This window comes from Halichoerus grypus, chromosome 11 (assembly GCF_964656455.1).
Source record: "Halichoerus grypus chromosome 11, mHalGry1.hap1.1, whole genome shotgun sequence".
Lineage (NCBI taxonomy): Eukaryota > Metazoa > Chordata > Mammalia > Carnivora > Phocidae > Halichoerus > Halichoerus grypus.
Genome location: NC_135722.1, coordinates 3,879,134 through 3,892,724, shown reverse-complemented (window position 1 = coordinate 3,892,724; position 13,591 = coordinate 3,879,134). Strand labels below are relative to the sequence as shown.

Genomic DNA, 13,591 nt, shown 5'->3' with positions numbered 1-13,591 from the left:
AGATGTCAGGGGGCATTTGAAAAAAAATTCATCATTTCAAAATCCCTGTGACAGGTTTTATTCTGAACATGATGACAATTGTGAATTTCAAAACCAAAAGCCAGTATTCCTGAATTAATAATTCATTAGCCCTGAAAATCAAAATCATCCTATAGTGTGCCCCATCCAGGGACGGATCCTATTTTAATGTAAAGCCAGAAATGTTGATGAGAGCTAATAAGAAAAAGAAGGAACATTTAAATATAGGAATAGAAGGCATAATAATGTCAGTCTTGTTGGAGTCATGAGTATAAACCTAGGGAAGCCATCAGAAGGGCTAATAAATTAATTCTGGAAGATATGGTACATAAAAAAATGGGTATCAACCGTGTCTCACATAAATATCACACAACTAGAATAGACATGTAACATAAAAGAGATTTCAAGAGCAATTAAAAATCAAATAATTGAGTATCCATTTACTTGGGGAACACAAAACGCTTATTCAAAGGCCATGATAAGACCCTAATAAGAGGAAAACAGGAAAACAAAAAGCAGAACTTTACGGTGCTCCTGATGAGAAGCAGAAGCATAGTAACGGTGACGAGGGGGTCCCTGCCAACAGGTGGGAGCTGATGGCTAAAAATCCAGGAAATTCACAAGCCATTGGTGACATCATGCAGAGCTTGAGCTCAGCCCAGTGGGGGTATCTACACCACAGAGATCAGCAAAAGCCACAGATCGGGGCTTCTCTTCCCTAAAAGCCGGTTTCCCTGAACACCATCAGACTGAGTAAAGCCCAGAGCTGTTTTTACTGGTACTTTTAGGAGTATGATAAATTCACGGTGAAATTCCAAAATTGCCCTAGAAATTCTGAAATTCCTCTTGAAGCAGTCAGAAGAAAGGACTGCAGAGGGAGAAGGGTGTGTGCACGCACACGGGTGTGCTCGCTTGAAGAAATTAAAGTTCGAACGATTTGTAAACGTGTATATAAACACGAGAAAAGTCTGGAAAGAGCTACAAAAATATTACCAATGGATCTGGGTGGTGAGATTGCAGGTGGGTTTTTTTGTACCTTATTTTTTCTTATTTTTATTTTCCATTAGAAACATGTATTACTTGTATGTTGGGAAAACACACGTTTTATTTTTTCAGATTTGCTTTAACAAGCAAGAGGAAAACAGAATAGCATTTTCCCATCCATGCAAAGGAGATGAGTTCTGACCAAAGCAAAGGGGCAGGGAGCATCTCATTGGAGACAAGATGGAGAGGCTTGAATATGTAAAAAAAAAAAAAAAAAAAAAAAATTAACTTCTTACATAATCATGTGGGTGATAAAATGCAAAAAGGGCAACAGGCATGTGGAAAGTAAGTAATAAACATAAATAAAGATGGCTAACTCTCCGGGTCTATGAAGGAACGATCACTATAAAATATACGAGATCAATATCCAGCTTCAACTTAACAAGCGATCAAAGAAGAAGAAAATACAATGTCTACACCAGAAAACAAATTGGCACACGGGAAAATGCAAAGCTTCTTCGGTAGCAATTAAAGAAATAAAACACCAAACAATTAAAGAAATAAAACACCAAATATGGAAGCCTCATTATTTGGGCTCTTAATTCAGCCAAAAAGAAACCAAGTGGTGGGACCCTGTGTGGGGGGGAGTGGCGGGAAAACCGTGCCCCTCCACATGCTGGTGGTGCCTGCCATAATCTGCTTCTATCTGGCAAGTCCTCTGACTGCACTTTTCGTCCTACTGAGGAGAAAAGACAAGCTATTTATACTCTTTTATATGACTTTCAAAAATATGATCGGAGGTAGTGTTTCCCAAGTAAACTTTTTGGAACCCTGCCCCGGGATGTCAGTAGATGTGACATAAAAAGAGCGCTCTGGTCACAGGCAAGCATGGCTTTTACTGCAGGACTTCTCAGTGCCTTTACGTGCAACGTGCCCTGAGAATCTCCAAGAGCAGGTAGCCTTTACCCAGTGGATTTGGCCTCAGAATCCTTTTATGATAACTATTGACATCTCACGGAGCACAAGGCTGCTGGGAAACAGACTGAGAATAAGAAAAGTGTTTTGTATAAAGATGTTATTTATAAGAGCAAAACTTTGAAACCACCTGAATTTACCCCAGCGTAGGAAGGCTTACCCAATTCAGCTGTATTTAGTAAGAATCCTTTGAGGCTAAGTCCTCTCTCATTGGCCAGGTAGCTAAGCAGGCTTTTTCCACTTCTTCTTGAAGTCGTTCTGCAGAGTTGAACAGGAGGAGATGGAGCTGTGGTCATTCACCGGAGCCCTGTTTCCCCATTGCCATTGCGCAGGGTCCCTGTTTAATTGGGAAAACCAGAGATCTTATAAAAAATCACATGCCCCGCCGAAGTCAAACCGGAAAGTATACTTAGCATTAGATTTCCACGTATCTTTGTTAACCTTTAGGAAGGGGAAGAAGAGGAGCCTAGTTCCCCATCGATGGTGTTAGCTCAGCTAACCGACCAACCCCTGATTAGATCTGACTGTGAGTCAGGACCAGAAATTTGCACCAAATAAACTCATTCGTGTCTTTTGCAGTCTCCTGTGCTGTTGGCTTGTTTGCTTTCTGTTTCCCAGGAAGCATTCCTGCTTAAAAATTTTTGACCTCCTCCCAGCCCAAAGGAGGGCAGCAGGGAATTCACCCCACATTGGTCCCATCGCAAGGCAGGGGGGACTGAACCAGAGACTCACAGGTATAAAAACCAGAGCATCAGAGACTACACAGATGCCAACGGATGACGGACGTTCTCGAGGGCAACGGGGGTGAGTGCAGGCCCAGGGGACCCTGCAGGGACAGAGCGATGGTGGGGACCCACGGCTGGATATTGATTTCTCCACCCCACCCTCGTCCCTCTCCCTCCCCAACCATTTCCTCCCTCCTCCCAATTCCCCCTGCAACATTTCTCTCTCTCTCTTTCTCTCTCTCTCTCTCTCTCACACACACACACACACACACACACTCAGCAGCCTGACCTTGGTGATTTAGGAAGCAAGAGAAACATCCTGAAGTGGTCACTAGCCAGAAAGAGCCCATGTGTTCCCAGTGACATTCAAATGACCCTGACAGTCAGGGAGATCTCTTGGGGCAAATGCCCAACCTGGACTGGCCTCTAGCCATCACTCTCTCTTCAAGCCCCAAAACGGGTCTTTTTCACCCTCAGCTCTGCTGATTCCTTCATTCTTTGGTCCAACATACCTGTGCAAAGCCCCTACAGTGTGCAGGACCCCAGGGTAAGGTAGGGAGGGTTCCCGTCCTGCCTAGGACGCAGATAATCTCAAACACCAATGTCTAACAAAAATGAAAGTTGACAGCAGTGTGCATTTAGAATTAGGTGATACACAAGACCAGTGACTTGTATTTCCAGATTTTCAAAGTCCTCCCTGGCCATGCGTGGACTCAGGAGCAGAGCGTTTGCCCGGCCGGCCGGGATGGATGGCTGTCTGTGCGGGCTGCGCTCCACGTCTGGTCGCAGGCGGAGGTTTGCAAGTTTATCACATTAACGGTGCCTGAGCCCTCGAATCCAAATTACAGGCCGAAGCCACAAAATTGTCTCCCCATCAGAGGCCTCTTGCTGAACGCCCCCACAAACACCAGTTCCCCTTAATCAGGGTCGAGGGGATGGGCCAACGCGCTCTGCTATGGGGAGCATGCTCATTTTCCCAATTTTGCAAAGTTCCTGGGCAGTCTCCCTGTAATTTTCCTCTCCTTATTCTTTTGAGGAGGTTTTGTGCATTGAAAGCCTGAGTCTACAACAAATACCCGTGCTGACAGCGCTGGCCAGAGGCTGGCTGCCTCTGCCCCCGGCGGTCGGCGGGCACTGCGAGTGGGCTCTCCGGTGGCCCCAGTGCTCCAGTGTGGGGCCCCTTGGCAAGAGGAGCCTCTGTGCTTTCCTGACTTCCAAGAGCTGCCTTCGCAGACAGACCCCCCCAGCCCCGGCCCCGGCCCCACCCTGCAGCCCACCGCTGTGTCAGAGCTCAGAGCTGGTTTTCCAAACTCCAAAGACTCCCAAGAGAGGTCTTCCCTGGGAGGCCAGCACATGGGGTCTCTCCCGTCCACGAGCTCCTGGGAAGGCTGGGACGGTGGTGGGAGGCGACAGGGTGGTCACTCTGTAGGACATTAGTCCTACCCAAAGCAACCAGCAGAGTGAGAGGCGCCCACAGTGGGAGCTGATAGGTGTAGCTGAGCACAGAGCAGGCTTTTGGAAGAGTCTGCACGGCAGTTGCATCTTGCTTTGAAGGCCAAGGTGCGATGCACTTGGGGACAGGGGACACCACTGCACGGGGCAGCTGAAGGTCAAGGGCAGAAATAGGGTAGTGGTGGGCGTGTAACGACAGGAGTAGACGTTTTACAGGGATGAGTGGGAGGCAAGGGAGAAGCTGACTCAGGCACATGGTCTGGGAATGCCAGGCTGGTGATTGTAGGTTGTCTTCAGGAGGGCTTGAAGAGCCTTGGAGGGCACCTGAGCACGGAGTGGCATCACGAGGGAGAGTCCTCAAGTGTGTCAGGCAAGGCGGGTGGGGGAAGGGAGCAGTCACACCCAGAGCCCGGTGACCATTAGCGTAACCGGGGGCTCGGCTCTAGGATGTGGCTTTAGAGTAATCTTGACGTTGAGTGATGTCAGTCTTCCAGCTTGGTTCTCCTTCAGTATTGTGTTGGCTATTCTGGGTCCTTTGCCTCCAAACTACAGAATCCGTTTGTCAGCATCCACAAAATAACTTGCTGGGACTTGGATTGTCACTGCACCAGATCTGCAGACCACGCCGGGGAGAGCCAACGTCTAGACGCTGTGGCGTCTGCCCACGCATGGACGTGAATCTCTGTTCATTTATTTAGTTCTCTCATTTCACGCATCAGAGTTTGGGACTTTTCGCCGTGTAGATCTTACATACGTGTCTTATTAGACTTACCCCTAAGTATTTCACTTTTGGGGGCACTATGTAAGTGGGATTGTGTTTTTAATCTCAAATTCCACTTGTTCACTGCTGGGATATAGAAAAGCAACTGGCCTTTGTAGGTCAACCTCACAGCCCACAACTCTGCCACGTGCCCGTGCGTTTTAAGGCCACGACCCAGCATTGGTGGATTTAAGTAGAAAAGAAAACCTAGACAGAGAGAACAGGCAAGAATAAGGGAGATAAGACAGCCTGAAACACAACCACACCACGCCCCGCATCCTGCCTCAGGAGGCCCCTGGGCCGCTCCCACCAGACTCTGCAGCATGACTGCCATGGCCCAGACCCCGTCACCAGACCCTGTGACCTCAGACTGAAAACCCTAAACCCTAACCCTAGCCCAGTGGGACGGGACAGAAACAGACCCACACTTGCACATTCCCTTGACTTCGGACAAAGTTACTACCATCAAGCAAACACTGCATGAGGGACACGCTGACAGTCGCATTCCTTTGTTATGGAGCGGTGGATAATACACCCGTCAACAGCCTGCAGGGGGTTCCTGGGGGCGGGGGTCCTGCTCCCAGCCATCGGCCATTGCCCTGTTATAGCTCAGCGCCCAGGGGCCGGGGGGCATGTCCACCTGTCCTGCTGGAAGGCAGGCTCCTTGGGAGCAGGGATGGTGTCTGTTCTGAGCAGAAGCCCCAGGAACGGGGACACAGGCACATGGCAGGTTCGCTCTAATCCTCTACTGGCCCTGCAAGGGACCACCTTCTCCAGCTGCCCCCCTTGGCAAAAGAGGAGACTCAGGTCCCCGAGTGGGTAAGGGATGCTAGGGAGAAGGGAGGAGATTGGGCTCCTATCCCCACTGAGGTGTAAGAACATCCCTAGCTTTCCGATGTCATGGTACCAGCTCTTATTGCCTGCTCTGGGGCAGCCCAGCCCATGGCTGGGGTGGAGGACACACATCAGGGGGCCGACAGGACCAACACACCCCCAACTCCCTAACGGCAGAGGTGCGGCCCTAAGGGCTCTGTCCCAGGGCGAGTCAGCTGCCCCGCGTTCCTGCGGGGACAGAGAAGGGGACAGAGTCTGGAAGCACGGCTAAGATTATTCTCTCCCTTTACAGCCTGGCACCCTGGGTTACGTCTGGGGTGCTAAAGGTGTGGGTTGAGTCGGCAGGAGGCAGAGCCGAGGCCCCGCAGACGCCCGTGCAAGGGCCGCTGGTAATGCCCACCCTCTCCTCTGTCTTCACAGAGCATTGACCTTCGCACCGCTCCTTAGGACGGCGGTTCTGGTGTCACAGCAAAAAAAACATTCCTTATAAATGCCTGTGGTTCCAGGCTTGATGAGCTCCCTGCCGAAGGAATAGGAGGAAAGACGGAAGGACAGACAAGGGCGAGTCAGGAGGCGGGAAACGGCTGAGAGATCCTCTCTGAAAGCGTCTCCTGGGTCCCCGAAAGCTAAAGCCCCGACGTCTCCCCCGCCGCTGGAGGCTCGCTCAGGATGGGCCCGGCTACGCAGGGGACGTGGGAACGCGTCCACACGAAACCTCGCTCACCAGCGCTCACCAGCGCTCACAGCAGCGTGATTCCGAGGAATGGGAGGAGGATCGCCTGACTGCCAGTGGGCACGGGGCTTCGCTCGGCGGTGATGGAAATGGTCTACAGTTAGATCTTGGTGATGGCTGCACAGCTCTGCGAATATACTGAAAACCACCGGCTTGTCTCTAGATGGGGAAACTACGTGCTATGTAAACTATATCTCAATAAAGCTGTTTTTCACAAAGTGAAACTTGCAATCTGTAGGTGCTTTGTCATTTACCTCTTCCCCCCACGCACCCCCCCCCCAATTTTAGAGTCAGAGCCAGCAGGCATCCCAGCTCCACCGTGGCCACAGGACCCCTGCTGGCCTCGACTTCCCCATCTGTAAAATGGGGATAAAGGGACTGTCCCCAGAGTGACTGTGAAGCCCACCCTGGAGGGCTTCCCCCGTGCAGCTATGATTGTCACCTGGGAAACCACAAGGGCATTCGAGACCTGTTGCTTTTCGACCACTCCAAAAGCAAAGAGAAACAGAGGAAAAAGATCCTCACCCAGGACAGGGCAATGAAAGGAAAACCTCACATATATTTTCCCCTTTGGCTGGAAGAATATCAACCCTGCTATGGAAGCCTTTGATTTTTAAAATAAATGGGAAGGCGAGTTGGTTGGCACCTAATGAAGGTGGTGTGCTTCACCCCCACTCAAGTCCTCGGGGTGCAGGATTCAGGGTGGGTCTTTGCTAATGACGGCGGCACTCACCAGATTTAGCTCCCCCGATTTGTTTAATCTGTGTGGAGACCCTGCGAGGTCTGCACTGTCATCGTGTGCGTTTTACAGGTGAGGGAACGGAAGCTCAGAGAGGGGGAGGTCACGTGCATGGGCCATGGAGGAGCTGGGACTAGGAAGGGCTAGTGAAGCAAAGCCACTTTGCTTTCAAGCTAGTGAAACCCTGGGAGAGTTCAGACTCTTCACTACTGAGGGAAGTATAGACCCTGCACTGTCTCCCTTCAGGGTTTTCTCTTGTGCTGTCCAAACATCTAGAACATTCTCTCCTCCCTCTTTGCCTGTTCATTCTCTACCCTTCCTCATTCTTAGGTGAAGCCTTTCTCTTCACCCCAGTCAGAAAGCTAATGGCGATCAGACTGCTCGGGACTTCCACCTGTCTACCTCCGGAGAGGAGGGAGCAAGACAAGGAGGAGAGTAGCTTGCAGAAGGCACCTGCCAATTTGGCCATGAATTCCCGTGTAAAAGCAGCTTTCCATGCATTATTTCTCAGGTGTCCATGGGAAGCCCTGGAGGACAGAGACCGTAACTCAGTCATGTTTGGGGCCTGTCTCCTTGCCCCTAAATGGCTAATAAGGCCTGACTCAGACCAAACACAGGAATTTGATTGCCTATTCTAAGCTGCTACAAAGCATATCCCAAGTTTCTCCCTCTCCCTAGCCCTAGTGGGCTGAACAGTGTCCTCCAAAAAGCTGTGTCCACCTCCTAACCACGAGAGCCTGTGAATTTGACCTTATTTGGAAAAAAAGGTCCTTGCAGATGTAATCAAGTGAAGGATCTAGAGATGAAATCATCTTGGGTTATCCATGTGGGCCCTAAACCCAATAGCAAGTGTCCTTATAAGAGTCAGAAGAAGAGAGAACACAGAGAGGAGCTGCCACATGAAGACAGAGGCAGAGGTTGGAGGGGTGCGCCCACCAGCCCAGGGAAGCCCGGAGCCCCCAGCAGATGGAGGAGCCAGGGAGGATCCTCCCCCTAGCGCCTCCGGAGGGAGCACAGTCCTGCATCTCGATTTTGGACTCTGACCTACAGACTGTGACAGAACAAATATCTGTCACTTTAAGCCCCACCCCCCATGTGTGATCCTTTGTCACAGGGTCTCGTCAGGCCCGAGGAGGGGTTAAGGCTCCAGGTGGAGGGTGAGCACTCGGCTGGCCCACTCCGCTTCACCCCTTCTCTCTGGTATTGGTAAATCTTCTGTGGCCATCGGGGCTGGATATAATACCGAGTTCTTTACTTAGGACTCAGCTCGGGGTCCTAAACGCAATGCCTACCCCCCAAGGGCTTACGAGCCTGTCCTTCAGCCTCTCAGCCTCTCCAGGTCTCCCTATGGGCTCCCAAGTCATGTGGAGGCCCAGGCGCCCCCATGAGTCGGCCCCCCTGCCCCATCAGTACCCCGGGGGTAGAGACTCCACCTCCAGGCTGGCGGGTCCCAGAGCCCTCTCTCCCCACGAGGCTCCAACCGCAGCTAAACATTTAAGCCAGCCTTCCCCACCCTCCCCATCCTCCTCTCACTGCAGCAAGACCTGGAGGCCAGGCTGTGCCCCGGCCACGGGCTCCCACAGTCAGGTTCATGGCTTCCTGAGACCTGTGCCTCTCTTGCAGCCATGTCATTGACCCACACCTTTGGCCAGTTTCACCTGGGACTGCCTTCCCCCCTTCCCCTTGAGTAAAGAGTGGCTCCTTATATGTGGCGGGAAGACAGGCACAAACTCTGTTCATCCGAGAGACCTGAGCAGCGCCGTAGGGTAGCGGCCCTCTTGGACCCAGAAGAAACCCCCCACTTTTATATCTGTCCCCCCTCCTTGCATTGACACTTGTGCCCTTAATTAATGTGCTTACCTTTTTTTTTTTTTTTTTGGAGAGGGAAGGCTCATGCACGGGGATGGGGGAGGGGCAGCGGGAGAGGGAGAGAGAAAAATCTCAAGCAGACTCCATGCTCAGCATGGAGCCTGATGGGCTGCTGGATCTTACGACCCTGAGATCATGACCTGAGGCAAAATCAAGACTCTGATGCTCAACCGACTGAGCCACGCAGGTGCCCCAGTGTACTTACTTTATAAATAAACCTTTTTATTCCTTTTCCAGGGTAAGAAGGAAGAAGGGAAGCTTAATGTGGTTCAACTTTTTTTTTTTTTAATTTAAAAATGCATTCTAGGATTTAAATCTCACGTCCACAGACAGCTCAGGAGAAGTCAGCAAATAAAAGCAAGTTTATAGACTAGAAAGCCATTTTTTAAAAATCCTCTTTCTGGATAGAAACTGAAATGCTTAATCAAGTCCACATACACCGTGCATCACATGGCCTTCATTCTGCACAAGAACAAATACATGAATGAATACACTGAACCGGCCTTGACATACACGAGGCCTTCCTGCTAACTGCTTCACACATATTACCTTAATTACTCTGCTCCGTGGCCTTGGGAAGAGTGAAGTCATACCCCATTTTACAGATGAAGACAAAGATTCACCCGAGACCGCACAGCTCCTGGCAGAGGCAGGTCTGTAGGTGATACTCTTGGCAGTTTCAGAAATATGGCTGCAAACTCCCTCACATCTTGAAAAAATGGCTTGGTTTTGTAGGAATTCTTGAAAAAGTAGATTATTATCCTTATCAGCATCAAAGGGCCCTGAAATGGTTCTGACGGTGTCCATGAACACCGAGGGAGGTACAGCCTAAGGGCTTAGACGGCAGGACATCACGTTGCCAGCAGTGTGAGCCTGGATAAGGTGCCTCAGTTTCCCCACCCACCAAGTGTGTTCTTGGGGTTTGTTTTGAAGATTAAATGCATGACAGCGATGAGGCTGGGGGTGGGGTACCTTGCAGGAGAAGTGAGGAATAAGGATGGGTCCATGAGTGGAGGCTTGCTCTCCAACCCTGCAATAGCCCAGATTCTGAGCAAATGGGCATGTCTCAAGGGGGAGGGGGGAGGGCTGCTGGTACTGACGTGTTTCCAGTAGCCTTTTCCTCCCCCCTCCCCACCCATCCTTGCTTCGGAGATTGCGGGGTGAGCCCTCTGTCCACTCGAGGTTTGGGAGAGGTGGCAATATCTGGACAGCTTTTGGAATTCCTCGCACCCCTCCCAGCCTGGGGGACCTCGGCCTAGCTGGGGTCCTGTGGGCGCCACTGGGACCCAGAGGTAGAGGCAAGCATCCTGTTGGTTAAGGTCAGCTGCTCAGGATCCCGGGATGTGCTCAACTCTTTATCTTGAACTAATCTTCAGAAAAAGACCCTTGAGGACTTTACCAAAAAATAGCTGTAGCCAGTTTATTGGGTCTTTTCCTATGGGCTAAGCACTTCCCAGATTGGGCTTCCCAACTGTGCAAGGCATTGGGCTGTGCTGCCCACTGCTTTTGAATAATAAGGAAAAGTAGAAGGAAACGATCAGAAGCTGCAGCTCCTTTTCTGAGCTCTGTCACCGCTGGGAATGCATTAATGGTCACTCCTGTTCCTCAAATGGATGGTCACCCAATTACAAATAACCAACAGGGCCTGAGACTCTTCCTGTCTGCCTTTACAAATCAATGTCATTACTCCAGCAAGACAACTCTCCTTATTGCGTTTAAAAAAACAAAAAACAAAAAAACAATCTATCCATGCCTCCGCGTCCCGCACCCTGGGAGGTCCGCACGCGCTCCCGAGCGGCGGGTGCGCGCCTTCTCCAAGCCTTACGGTAAGCGCGGCGCGCAGAGCAACCACGTGGCGGCGGAACCGAGGCCGGGCGGGAATGTGCGGAATGCGCTGCGCGGCCCCGCGCGGCTCCCGAGCCAAGGCCCAGGTTCCCGCGGCGCGCGCCCTCGCCTCCCATCTCTCCTCAATCGGACCCCCCCCCCCCCCCGCCGATCGCCCGGGACTCGCAGGAGCAGGTCGAGCCCCGCGCAAGCACCCTGGCGGCGTTTGGGGACAGAGCGCGGCCCATCGGGCTCCTCGGACTCCGCACGCCCAGAACTCCCCAAAGGGTCCAATCCCGTGACCGCCGCCAGCAGCCCCGACCGCACGAGGCCAGGGGACCCAAGAGCAGGGGTGTAGGGCGTTGGGTATGCAACCCCTCTCCCTGCACCTGGAAAAGAATTTCCTTTCCTTTTTCCCTCTTGGCAAGTGTCTGGAGCCCCAGAACTCGGAGGTTCTCCATAATAAAGACCTCGGCCATTCCTCCACCCACCCCCAAGGCCAAAGCGAAGGGTGGAAACGCTTTCGCTCTCGGGCATTCCAAGGGCACAAAGAAGGAGGCACGAGGATGTGGTCACATCCCGAACACAGTCTCTGGGAAAGCGCAGGGATGGGGAGCGAGTGACCAATCCTCCAGGCGAATGAGGAGGCGTCGAGCCCTTACCGGGAGGGGGGCGGAGAACATTGCGGGAGCCCACAGGTCTTAGCATGGGTCCTCCTCCGGGAAGGTCCGGCTCCAGCGAGCAGGCCGGCTGGGTACCGAGCCCCTCCCCCTGCCCCCCCCCCCGCGAGTCTCCGCAGGGGTGCTCCGCGCGCTCGCCAGGGGCGGGGTCTGCTCCGCCTCGGGTAGGCCGCAGCCCAGCTTGGCGGAGGGAGAAGCGGGTGGGACTTGGCCTCCTAGGTCATTACCCCCGACCCCCAACCGATTTCTTTGCTTCGGTTGGAGGGGGTTACCTGCTCAGTCTGGGTGCCCACTCCGCGTCACTTGGCTAGAGACGGGCCAGGGGCCTGAGTCAAGAGGCCAGGGAATTCCTGGCGAATTTGGGGGTTTCATATTGCTCAGGGCACCAGGCGATGCTTTTTGAGGGACGAAGTTCAAGGAGTTAGATGCTCTCACCCCTAAGAGTGCACCTTCTCCCTAGGGAAACCGGAGGCGTTGTGAGCCGCCGCCCCCCCCCCCCCCGCACCACCTGTTGGGGTTTGCTTTTTAACTCCGGGCACACCTTGCTCACGGCCTTCAGAGCTGGGGGAGGAGTGTCCCGTCCCCGCATCCTGCCAGACCGACGACTGGGGCTCGGGGAGGGGGTTGGTCTGTGTGTGGCTAAAATTAATTGATCAGCGGCGGAAACAAGTCCGTGGCTTGGGACGGTGGGAGGTGCGGCTGCCCCTGTTCCCAGCGTGTGGCTGTCCCAGGTGGGTGCCGGATCCAGAGTTCGTCCCGGCGCTCCCCGCAGCTTTGGAGCGCCAAGAGTCCGCACCGTGTAGCCCTGGCGGAGCTGCTGCAGCGCGGGCACCTCTAGGAGCTTCGGAGGCGACCAGGGTGGGGGAAGGGGGGACCCCACTGCCCCGGGACCCCGCGGCCCGCATTCGGAAGCATTTTCCTGAGCGACTTAAGGGCTTAGTCCTTTCAAGTCGCCGCCAGGTATGCCGCTGCAGGTGACCCCAACTGGGTGCGCCCCCTCCGGTCCCGTGTAGGGTGGGCGGCTGCGGGAGGTCGACGCCAGAAGGAGATCTCCACGGGGCCCTGCGCCCCCTCCCCAAAGCCCCCCTCTGGGCGGCGCGCAGCCGCAGTGCGTGCAGGGGTCGGCGCCGCGGCGGGCCGGTTCCTGAATGAACGCGCTCCCTTCCCCCGCCTGAATGAAGGTTCCCACAGCCAGGGACGGTGGCAAACGCGCCTGCCGCGGAATTCGCCCTCTCGGGGCCGGAGATCCGCTCCGGCCCGCCGCGGTCTCCCCTGCGGACGGGTGGGCGGCAAGGAAAGCGGGAAGGTGATTTAAGTTACTTTTGGATTTTCTTTCCAACCAACGTAGTGCCTTCCCGATCGGGTCGCTGGTCCTTTGTCTCCGAATAGTAAGCGAGATATAAGCGCAGAGCACTTTAAATGGGCCCAGAATTCGCAGTTCCTGCCTCGTGGTGGGTTTTTAAAAGGCAGTGCAAGATTAAAACTGCAACAGAAAAGTTTTTAAGAGTTGCTATTCTCTTTGGGAAAAAAAAAATTAAAATAAAAACGCGTCCTCGGCCCTCCTAGAAGCAGCCGCCCTCAAGGGCCCAGGGCTGGCGGACCCCTCTACAGCTCCAGGGACGCGTATCTGGGCGCCCCGGGATGGGGGCTGGGCCACTGGCGCTCCCCGCCAGGCCCCAAATTCCTGCGCCTCCCCCGCGGGTTCCTGGACGGCTCTTCACGCTCGCCGGCTGGGCTTGCACTTTTGCGCCCGTCCCTGAGCGGGGAAATCAACGAAGTTCCTAGTTGAGATCTGCCCGGTCCGCCTAGTAACAGCGCCGCGCCCCCATTGGCTCATGCTAATTCCAGTTTCCTCTGTCTCTCTCCTGGGTTAGGGGGAAGCTCCCTCCCGGACCCGGAGCCCGTTTTGCCGTAGTGGGCGAGCCTCTTTATGACCCGCTGCCCCTCGCCGTCGCCGGCCTCCTCGGGCCGGGCCGGGGCGCCCGCGGGGCTCGGGCC

General features: G+C 53.6%; 1 long non-coding RNA gene across 1 annotated transcript; it reads right to left on the bottom strand.

Moving 5' to 3' along the window:
• Positions 1-1,110: 1,110 nt before the first annotated feature.
• LOC118540433 (uncharacterized) lies at positions 1,111-11,685 on the bottom strand. The gene is made up of 3 exons (XR_004919633.2): positions 11,576-11,685; positions 2,138-2,314; positions 1,111-1,251 (listed from the first exon to the last, which is right to left on the bottom strand). It is a non-coding gene; the product is annotated as an uncharacterized LOC118540433 (long non-coding RNA).
• Positions 11,686-13,591: the final 1,906 nt, after the last annotated feature.